Source organism: Rhynchophorus ferrugineus, unplaced genomic scaffold (assembly GCF_030347505.1).
Source record: "Rhynchophorus ferrugineus isolate W39M unplaced genomic scaffold, kcgeb_rfMv2 rfM1, whole genome shotgun sequence".
Taxonomy (NCBI): Eukaryota; Metazoa; Arthropoda; class Insecta; order Coleoptera; family Curculionidae; genus Rhynchophorus; species Rhynchophorus ferrugineus.
Window position 1 is genome coordinate 89126674 of NW_027472580.1, and position 12477 is coordinate 89139150.

At 28.9% G+C, this 12477-nt stretch overlaps 1 long non-coding RNA gene across 1 annotated transcript; it reads right to left on the bottom strand.

The window, feature by feature from the left end:
* Nucleotides 1-10240: 10240 nt before the first annotated feature.
* Nucleotides 10241-11464, bottom strand: LOC143192068 (uncharacterized). The gene is made up of 2 exons (XR_013004701.1): nt 11261-11464; nt 10241-10641 (listed from the first exon to the last, which is right to left on the bottom strand). It is a non-coding gene; the product is annotated as an uncharacterized LOC143192068 (long non-coding RNA).
* Between the last annotated feature and the right edge of the window lie 1013 nt (nt 11465-12477).

Here is a 12477-nt window from a genome sequence, read left to right on the forward strand (position 1 = left end):
ACATAATTTTAAAGGATTTGTAAAACATGACTTTAATGTGTATTAAATAGCATTTGGCCCATTTGTAACCATCTTCATATTGAAGCCTTACTTTTCACAGTATGTTATTTCGTCGAGGTGTGAAGAAAACATTTTTTTAGTGCGTTGAAAATCCCTAGATGTATCAGGAGTAAATTTCATTTGAGAGACTTAAAACTGAAGGAAAATGCTGCTGAAGGTAATCGAAAGCTCTGTGAAAAAAAAGCTCAGTATATGAAAGTGTAGCGACCTTGAGGCATGTCGAATTTTACATAGTGGAATAACGGTCTACAAAATACCCGGAAATATAATCCCAGATGTTGAACACGGGCTGGGTGCCAGCAGCGTCAACTAGAACCCGATAACGAATAGCTGGAAACCCCGAGACCTTTACCTGGGATGTTATTGAAGGGTATTTCTAATCATTCGGAACCCGACCATCGTTTGGTTTAGACGTGTCACCATCGACTGCCCAAGCCTCGTTGCCAGTTAACACCTCTGCCATCCATTTTATCTATTTTGTATTTTCCACATTTTTATATTACTTCAATAAATAACGGTCACATAATGCAAACACCACTGTTTCATTTGGTTTTACATCCATTCACCGAGCTACATCATTTACCCTAAAAAGCATTAAAAAGTGGTAATTTTAACACCGAAGACAAAGAGCGTTTTGGATATCCAAACAATTCGAAGGAAATGTTTAGAAGGCATTAATTCATAGCGACCTGTACAAAATGAAAGAAGAATATGTGGCATTGTTGGTAGTAATAGAAGAAACTATTTCCAATAGAACAAACATAGAACTGATCTAAGACTAGCCTCGACGGCAAAACCGGAGGGATTTTTATATCGTATCATTCATCATTTCACGTATCATCATCTGATAATGCATCAACATTCGTCTTACTCTTTTTGATAACCATTCGTTTCCACATTTGAATTTTGACTTGTCTAGAGAGCGCTACACTTCTTATGGAGATACAAAAAAGTGAATATCGATTCGTGAATAGCCTTAAAAGATATATCGTTCTTTCGAGATGGATATATATATATATATATGTATATATATATATATATATATATATATATATATATATATATATATATATATATATATATATATATATATACATATATACATATATATATATATGTATATATATATATATATATATATATATATATACATATATATATATATATATATATATATATATATATATATATATATATATATATACATATATATATATATATGTATATATATATATATATATATATATATATATATATATATATATATATATATATATATAATAGATTTAGACTGGACCTACTGCTTAACGTGGGCTTCGAACCACGATCCTGGGTATTGTAATCTGTCGACAGACAAGTCACCAACTTCATTGAGAGATCATTCCAGAAGACATCCGGTCTTGCCCAGCTTGGATACTGGCGTGACTGGAACATTTTCTATTATTCAACCTTATCGCTACGTAACCAATACCTCGTAATAAAATTGATTTACGAGAATCTTATCAAAAAAATGGAGATAATAATGGAAAAAAGATGGAGATATGAGACTTACTACACCAAAAAGAAATTACAGTGGAAATTAATGGAAACATTAGCTACTAGATTTGATTTCATTATAGGAGAAATAATTATAATGATGCTGATGCAATTGTAACACCAATGATATAACAATTAGATTTTATAAATTGTATAATATAGCCCTTATTGTTTGGTTTGGCTTAGCCCGAAAAACGTTAGACTGTAAAAAAAGACACTGAAGAACTAAAAAGATATAATTAAAAAATAATGTTTTAGCATATTATTTAACATAAGAAATAATAAAACAAAACTTTTTTAAACCGTTAATTCCTTGATGTGTTCAAATTATAAATATTCCTAACATTTATTCACAACTACTCTGATGATTCCTTAATGATTCAATATTTTATTCAATATTGCAAATAAATTCATTTAAAATTAATATACTAATAAATCTGTAATTATTTATCTTTCTATTAGACAGTAAATATTTTTAATCCAATAACTTATTGTAGTTCTAAATCTATTCAGTTTCCTGCAAAAATTCTATTTATTTAAAATATATTATATATATAACATTGGCCTTGGCAGCTGTAATATACACAATTTTTGTTGATTTTCTAATATCAGAAGACCCAGCGAAAAATAATTACTTTAGTATTATTAAAATAATGTATTAAGAAGAAGCTACGCAAAAAGGAGCGAGAACTTATCCAAAAATATATTTCAAACATAAGTTAAAAGACAATAATTAAAATTAAAATACTAATAAATCTGTAATTATTTATCTCTCTATTAGACATTGATCAGTGATTTATCATAGATACTGTAAATATTTTTAATCCAATAACTTATTGTAGTTCTAAATCTATTCAGCTTTCTGCAAAAATTCTATTTATTAAAAATATATTATATATATAACATCGGCCTTGGCAGCTGTAAAATACACAATTTTTGTTGATTCTTTAATATCAGAAGACCCAGCGAAAAAATAATAATTTTAGTATTATTAAAATAATGTATTAAGAAGCTATACGAAAAGGAGCGAGAACTTATCCAAAAATATATTTGAAACATAAGTTAAAAGACGATATTTTAAAGGATATGTCTTAGTTTCCTTAATGAAACTATTAACGAGCGACCTAGCGTAGGTTTAAAAATAGTTTAAACAAACCGTAAACTTTCGTCGACAAATACCATAATCTTTAACACATTTACTTGATTTAATAAATTCCCCAGCGCAATAATAAACAGTGCTTTCCGTGAAAGCCGACGTGTTAATTTTATATACGATAAATAATATTTGAATAAATCTCAACCCGGGAATGTTTGAGACAGGCCGTCTCTACCTGCTTTTATTTCATGTAAACTATTGAAATTTTTATGTTTACAGTTGTTCTCAGCGGGTTGATGTTTGACAATGATAATATATCATCGATATCATTCGGCTCGTAATGGCGTACACCCTGAGCAATGAGATATAAACACGATATGATTATGTGACAACTAATTATTTACATGTCCGTCTTCGGGCTTTATTAGTGCCTGTAATATTGTTTTCTGTTTGTATTTTTAATGGTTTTTTCTTGTGTTCGTAAAATATATAATAATTAATAATTTGTGACGGATTGTGTGTATTTTTTACAGTTAATAAGCTACTTATTGAACAAAGTCTTCAATATTACCTCATCAGCATACTTCTGATTGCAGCTACAGATTAGATTTGATTAGGAATATAGAAAGGCAGATAGGATTAGTTTTATAGCACCTCTCTTTCCTGAAATATCTATCTCAAAAATTTTTTGATGGTTTCGCTCAAAATAGTCTTGTGACAAAGCTGATTAACAGAACTGTGTCCATGTCTTACATATGTTCTTGTACCTATGTACTTCATCCTCCCAGTTTCTCCTATGCACGCATTCCCACAATCACGGGATCCTTCTATAATACACCTTTTGAGGAACTCTTTTAATTCTTGAAAAGCTCGGAGGGCTTTTAGGGAAACCTGCTTCTGTTTCTCTTTTGGTAGTAGGTTAGCATTGGATCTTGTTACACATTTGGAGGATATTTTTATTTATATCGTCGCCTGAAGTCAGTAGATTATTCTGATATAAATTGAAGAGTTTAGTACGGATAATCTTTAGGATGGGGTGACATAGCCTGAAGGTATTTGGTTGTATGTGTTGGTAAACGTGAAATCCTGAATGACCATTGAGCATATTTCTTTTTCTCCGCTATTTTATTTTTTAAATATTTTCTAGGGTGAAAACCTAATGCAGATGACTTGAAGGGATGACAACAGTAGTTTTCCAACTGTATTTGTCATATTTATTATCAATAAAGATAATAGACAAAAAGCTTTCCTAAATTTCATTGAGCTGTTTTAATTGTTTTTGCTTTTCTTTAGAAATAACATTTTGTATAAATAGATATGCTTAAATTACATTAATAAATAAAATAAGAGGTAATGTACTTTCAATTAAGGAACTCTTTCACTGTTGTTAAATACATTTATAAAGAGAAAATAGTATTGTTATCTGATGCAGTAGTTTAATGTTGAATGAGTTTTTCTGAAAATATTGTATCTCAAAGTGTGTACATATTAGACCGGCCGTCATGAGTATTTTGATGCATTAAAAGAAATTCTTATCTAATTTTCATACGATTTATAAGTCTTGTGTATAGATTATGAATGTTTTTATACAGTAGTATTATAATATATGTAGATATGACCTGCCTAACAACTAGTCAGTATATTTTTGTTTTTTGGTTGGCTTGGTTATCTCTAAAATAAATCTAATAATATGAAAATATACTATTTTCATCAATAATGTATTCCTTGGTTAGTAATATAATATAATATTTTAAATCATCAGATTATTTAACACTACCCTGATATTTAGTTCATATATTTAGTGTTGTAACTCCATTGAAACAAAATAGAAATAATTCTAAAAATGACAAAATATTTGGGGATATTTCTCTGCATATCTATAATAAAATATTTAGTTTTTTTACTAATTTTTATGAATCTAAAATATTGCCACCTTGTAGTTTTACTTTTCAATAATCAGGCTTAATTTTAAATAAAATATACTGTATTTTTAGTATTGATTAATTTTCTACATATTATTTTTATTGTTTATTAAAATTATGTTTATCTCTCGTCATTATTTTCTTTTATATGCGATAGATTACATCGAATTGTATTTAATTTTTTACCGACTTCAAAAAAGAAGGAGGTTCTATGTTCGGGTGTATATTATTTTTGTAATTGTATTTGTTTTATAGGTTATAAAAATAAATATGACAGTTTATATTTTCATTTTCTGGCGATTATAGTTAGACTGATTTCATTTTGTGGGTATTGTTAACAAATCTTTGTTTAATTTGAGAAATATGTGATGCAATTATCGATTTTTACGTAACAATATTGATGTCGTGTAGTTAATATGATTAGATATATCGGAGCATTTTAAAAAAACTAATCAAAAGGTCACTATACTGCTTATTATCGTCTACTGTTTCCCGTTATCGCGACAAACGACTACAAAACCATGCACTCATTTATTTATACCATATGCTTAAACAAGACAACCAATTAGATATATAGTTGTTTCATCGTATAGAGAGGAATTCAGCCTACAACATGTGCTACGTCTATAACAAACAGCCTGTGTTATATTTAAACTGATACTTTATTGTGTTTTATCAGATACCGTTAGGTTATCCTACATAATCAAGAAAAAATTAAACGAATAATAAATAAGTAATTTTAATAAAGACAATATTATTATTAATATTAATATTATCATGAATATTGATAATGTTAATTTTATATCGATTTGTTTTATTATTTTCTCTATGAAATATCTAGAAATAAATAAGTTGTAACTTTTAGCAAAAGATGAGTCCCACAGTTCATGAAACTAGTCGTAGTCGAGCGAAACAACATCTGGAGAATATGGCAACTTGTGCAACTAACTTTGCAATAGTATTTCAATGTTTGTACGTATATTTTTATCGGTTTTGAGACGTGTATACGAACACAAGAGGGTCATGGCTATGCTTTTAGTAGTTTACATTGGATTCAAACCTTCTAATTCTTTTTGCTATTAACGTTGTAGACTTTTATATTAGCAAAGCCCTCTTAATGTTTTTCTTTTTGTCACAAATTAAAGACCTTTTTCGATGGTTCTCGAGTTTTCTGGTTCTGATTCGTAAATGAACTAATTTCCTTCACAGTTTATTAATTCTGAAGATTTCAGACCTTTGATTAGTGTTGATAAGTCAATTGTCAATAATTATACCATTCACAAAGCGTTAAATATGAGTCCTCCTCGTCTTTATCAATGCACTTTGATGACTGTCCGCACACTTTATCAATGCACTTTGATGACTGTCCGCACACTTCCTTGCCTTGCAAATCAAAATCATCATTTAACTTGCTATATTATAAACAGGCAGTTAAAAATTTTTTCTATATTGTCTATATTTATCCTATAGCATTCCATTTTCGGGTTGTTATTGGTGGAGATTTAGTAAGGATTTCAATTTAGTTTAGAAGAATGATAATGATGAACAGAGGAAATGTCATTGGATATCGTTATCGACAGCAACAGGTTTAATTAAAAGTATCAAGGGAGTTTTTTTTAAAGATAACACTTGGGTTGAAATAAAAATTGACGCATTGTCATCAATTTTTCTATTACTACTCCATAACAATTAATATAAAACAGAAAATATGCACAACGTAAAACGAAGATTTCTTGATCTAAACAAATATACAAAAACCAAAAACCTTCTGACATGCTGACTTCACACAATCTGATCGACCAAACACGTTCCATGTTAGTGGCGGCACCAGAAATTTAAACTAGCCAATGACAATTTGCGATCCCAGCGCTACCGTTGATCGAACTAAACAAAACATTTCCCCAAGGTCGCCTATACCGTGAAATTTTTTCTATGACATTTTCTAAGAAAGACTTACTTATCAACCAGCATTTTTATTTGGAATTTTTCACAAATTAATTAGAAAAATAGCATGGTTTATCTGAGGACGGAAAAGTATGCAATATAAAGCGTTGTAAATAAAGGAGTGTCATATCTAGTGTAAACTTTAGTCGATATATTATCTATACTATTAAAGGTTGCAGTTTTAGTTATAACTATAGTATGGCATATGTTGGAGAATGTATTAATTATTTGTATAAAATTCGTTATATATTCCATATAAAGAAATATGAAATAGTTTAGGAATGAAAAAGTTTAGATATTTTATTTACTTGGGTGGTATTTCAGATATTTTATATAATTTTTGCTGCAATGAAAACGAAACGTATACAATAAATATGTCCTTACTAATGTTATTTATCTATTGCATATGTGAAGCTTTAAAATTAACACCAGTAGCTAATTAATAATTAATTTTAATAGAATCCACTAATGTGTTTTTAACTAAATTGATTATTATATACAGAATTAACTTACAGTAATGCACTAGCATTCCTATATTACTTAAATTACTCTGAAAAAATGAAAGTGGCGTTATGTGTAAGAAAATTATCACATATTTACACGGTATTTATGTCGATTGAGTTACTAACCATTACCGACTAACCTGCAATTCGTTTATATAAGTACTTAAAACTAGTTATTTGTTCAAGAAAAACTTAAATATGTTCATTTTGCAGTATACTTTTTATTAAATATACTTCATAATATTACATAAGATCAAAAATTTGGTTCTATTAAGCCTGTGTATTATACTAATATTTTTTTAACACTAGGAACATTTCGATGTTAATATTGTTGGGTGTCTTCCTGCAGGTTTTCTTATTTTGTTTGACTGTCAATATTCTGGGTGATATGTAGAAGTATAAATATCAGCTGCATTGCTTGGTTAACCATAAATATCAGGCATATAAATTAATTTTAATTGATTTATAACAGATGGTGATATTGTGCATAAAATCCCATTGGGTACATTTGTAACCAACTTTTTATTCAAGTTCCTTTCAACGAATTATGAGAAAATAAACTTTTTCGGTGCGTTAAAAATGTCTGAATTTGTAAAAGTGTTAAAGGAAAGGTCGGCTGAAGGCCATCAATTGTTGTGGGAAGCTCAAATGGGAAACATAGACTTTCCTGGTTATCTCTTTTTTAGATCGATGCGGTGTGCTTTAGCTGGTACATAATTTCGAAATGCTTCGGAATCCAGAAAATCGATCGGTGACTCGATTGTCGATAAATCAACTTTTTTCTTTCGACATTTTTTTATTATTTAATTATAACTTTTTTCTTTCGACATTTTTTTATTATTTAATTATTACATTGTTACTAGTCGTTTCCGACTAACCTACAATTTGTCTTAATGATAACTTAAATCTAGGTAGACAACTAGGAGGGCCCATCGGTCATATCTCAGTTTCTGATGGAATAATGTTTATGCATGTCAGTGCATACTACACAACACTACACCAAATTAGTGGTTTGATTCTTTTGGGTCTATGTCCTGCTCTGGTGGTATCCAAAAGTTGCAATACTTCAATATTCTCGTGAGAATGCAGTCTTTCCTCATGCTCCCTTGCAATTCTCTTCATTTCTTGACTGACTGTGAGTATATGGATGTAGGCAGTTAGTCCTGTAGTATTTGGGTGCGCCCACAATACTTCTCAGGACTTAGTTCTGAAAACTTGTATTTTGTTTATGTTACTCTTTCAGTATTTGCTTTTATAATAACAATTTATTATGTAATGATAATTGTGATTTTCTTCCAATTAGCCAGTACATTTTCCAATATTTCAATTCCAGTTCTTATCTTTTCTTCTTTGCGAAGTTTTGCATCAAGATTCATTCCGAGATATTTTGCGTTGTTGCTAAACGGAACGATAGTATTATTTAATGTTATTGGTGCTTGTACGATCTGATTGTAGGTAAACTGCACATGAACAGATTTATATTCGTTAAGCATGTGTCCAATTATTTATATTATCACTTGCCTGTTGTAATTTTCTTTTGGCTTCTTCAATATTGTCTCCGACAGCTATAATCGCAGTATCATCAGCAAATGTAGCCATCGTAATGTTCTCCATTTGTGGTATATTACAAGTGTAGAATATATAAAGCATTGGTCCCAGTACACTTCCTTGTGGTGTTGAACAAGGCCCTCATGCCAAACCTTATCGAAGGCTTGTGCTACATTTAAGAATATGGCTGAGCATATTTTCTTACTTTTTCTTACTTTACTGGTCAGTTGTTGAATGCTTGTTAATAAACCCATTCTAGTGGTTGGTATTAGGTATATGATGGGCATATTTGAATTAATATATTATGCCAAATTTACTTAATAGATACATTTTAACCTGAACAAAATATTGGAATTCATACAAGCACGTAATATTTGGCAGATCTTGTCCACTTTTCAAAATCATAGTTGTCTTTAAAACATTCGGTTCGGATTTTAGTTTTACTAAATTATGCGAATAGAGTGGTTCTCATGATAGATGAGGTGGTGATAAAAATTAAGAGCATTCACACAATTCCTAGCATTACTAATGTTTATATTTTCATGGCAGAATATGTTCTCAATTTGCAACAACAGGCCATAATTACATAATGCACTACTCCCAGAAAAATGTCAGTGATTAAAAATAATCTTTTTGCAAGGCAATAAAAAAATCTCCAGCGCCCGTCCCATTTTTTCTTAATAAATTTATCATGACACTCATTAGCTCTTGATACAAATCAAACACGAACCACCCAATCTGTAAAAAATTTAGGAGATTTTTCCTACAAAACGCGTACCCGTTTTGAATCGTTAGTGGAATTTAGAACATAAATACATATAAATACGTCAAAATAATCTTTATGGGATTTATACGGTTGGAATTGATTAGAATTATTTACAGACGATGTTAAAGAATGCCCGAAATATTTTGCTGTCACGATATTTTACTTGATATATTACCGTATACGTTTTATTAGAAACTAATTTGAATAAAATGGCCATAATATGAATAAATATGTTTAAACAGAAACAAGAGATGTTAAAGGAAAATCTTTATTAAAACTTTGGTTAAGCATAATTAGATTTTATGATTTTATAAGCCATTGGATGAGCATGTAAAACAGACTTAATTTTCAAAATACAATGTTCTACTATGAAAAACTCTAACTATTTCTGATATATGGCTATTACCTTCTTCTATCATATTAACAATACTTGAACTCTGTCCCAGAAAGGCAAATTCATATTTGTCAGTTTTTATTAAAAGTTCCAACATATGTGATTGTAGATCAAGTGGAAATAGGAAGAAGCTGAAGAAAATGGCTGGTAGACTTTTACTTTACTGATGATTCCACTTTTTGTCATGTGTTTAAGAAATTTCTCTTTATTATAAAGTTTAATTATCATATTGTATTTTAATTTTGTTCAGTTTAAGCTTTTGTCTTCTCGTACGAAATTAATACTTTGTCGATAATGCTTTTTCATCATTCAGTTTTTAGTGCTCGATGATTTTTATCCATATTTTGGATGGTTTGATATTCCAATCTTAGAAAAAGTAGATTGTTTGCCTTTTAATAAAATTATATTTATTATACAGTAAAGAAGTATTGCGAGTAGCAAAAGTAGGTTAAAACAAAATAAAATAAGAAATAATTTTTTAGAATGTAGTTATTTATTTTATATAATGATATATTTTAAATATTTTTAATATAAGGAAAAGGTTAGATCAAATGCTTAAAAGGAATCTTGAGTCAGCTACATGAAAACATTGTCTTTTAAGGGTTAGTTCATTATGTTCTCGCTAAAGACTGGATCCGAGTTTTGCCTTCTTCTTCGGCGACCCTAGTTCTGGAAGAAGATTAGCCAATTTCGCTTGTCTTAGTCCAAGTGTGATTTTGCAACATTTTGTCTCAAAACCAATTTCAATGAGAAACGGGCCGAATAACATACGGAAGATTCTGATATTGAACACCTTTCCTTTTATTCGTCGGCATGCAGTCATCTTAAGTTTACTATATAAGTATTCTGTGAAATATCTTGTTCCTCTACTTCTGTAACAAAATAATAAACTTTATAATATATAATATAAAGATGAGTGAGTGTTTATAGATTAGATCGCATATTTTTATGAGATTTTAATATAAACGTTTTTATATATACAATTAATATAAATATTTTTTTTCACCTACCTAAATTTGTAAATAAATAATTTTTTTAAATAAATTTTTCATAAATTTTCAGAAATTCTGTTTAGGTGACAGATGTTCATAAACTACAAGCATTTAATTGACAAGCTTTATATTTCATTAATATAAGATATAATGCTGTAAATATATATATATATATATATATATATATATATATATATATATATATATATATATATATCGATGTGATGTCATTAAAGGGCGTATATTAAAATATTTGCTGATTAATGAGAGAGATATAAAATTACTGGTTAAGATTTTGCTTAAGGTTCTTACATATATTACTTAAATTTTTTACATAGAATTTCTTGTATGTATATAATCATCAACTTTATCTACTGGACAGTTTGTTAAAGCACTAAGAGTAACCACAGAAAGATTACACCAAGAACTAAAACTTTACATTAATTTCACTAACCAATAGGTTAATTAAACACAAATGATTTATAATTAAGTAACATACCACAAATTTTGTTATGCGTATATTTTAGAGCAAAAAAACATTAAATGCAAAACAATATCTATAATCATCTAACATCACCGAACAATCCTCTAAAACAAACTAGTAATCCGTCCGACAATATTTTAAACAAACTAGATAATTTGCTAAACTTGGTGATAATATTGGCAATGAAATTAATTAAAACATCTGACTAACACTAGGAAAAGGCACGACGTCGTCTCACCTATTCCTGTAAATCTATGTAAATATTTAACAAAATAAACTAACAAATATTGAAAACCCACGCGGTAAAAGCTTGAGCAAACAGAAGATAATTCGACGTTTACATACACCAACATAATGTACCCGTGGCAAATAAGAAATATAATCGGTTTATCAAAATATACATATGTAAAATATTTACGGACTGTTTTTGCGAAGACCAACGGGCGTTTCCTAATAAACTGCCTAATATCTGTGGTGAGGATGTGAGTTATTATAAAGTAATTACTGGGTCGTTTAAACATTTTGAACCGGGCAAATATAGGTTATCGGTGTGTAAACTAGAAGATTATACAGGCTTTTATTGCCAGTGCATCGCTAACGTGACAAATAAATACCCAGGTATTGAATATTTGTTGTCGATATAGGAAGCATGCTTTGGTTTCAGATTGTTGTTTTGTTTATTTTCTATAAGTCTGTTTAAAATATTTACATCATTTAGCCATTCAATAACATTAACAATATGATAATTTATGCTAATATGATCAAAAAATAGTAAGACTTTTGAAAACACTATAACGGCTTGTTTATGTTAACAAGTTAGTTTTGTTCCCTTAATTAATAGGCTAGTTTTTATTAGAGTTGGTAACTATCGACTGAAATAGACTGATTACTTTTTACTAGCGACTTTTTCACTCGCTGTTTTTATTTCGACTGATTTTACTACTTTTTACCAGGTAATATTTCGATTACTCTCTCGATTTTTGTTAGAAAATATTTCCGTTCAATAATAAATAAAGCATTTACTTTATTTAGAAAGGCTCTAGTAGTTACTGTGCGATTAGTGTTTTTCTTTATGATTAGGTATATGTTTAATTTTGTTTCAGTATTTATGGTTATTGTACATCTTTAGTTTTTAGGTTTTGTTAAAGTTCTTTTGTGTTGTCTATATTTTTATAGCATATTATTTAAAAATAGCAATTAACATATTGAAATATGATAAAACATTTGTAGGG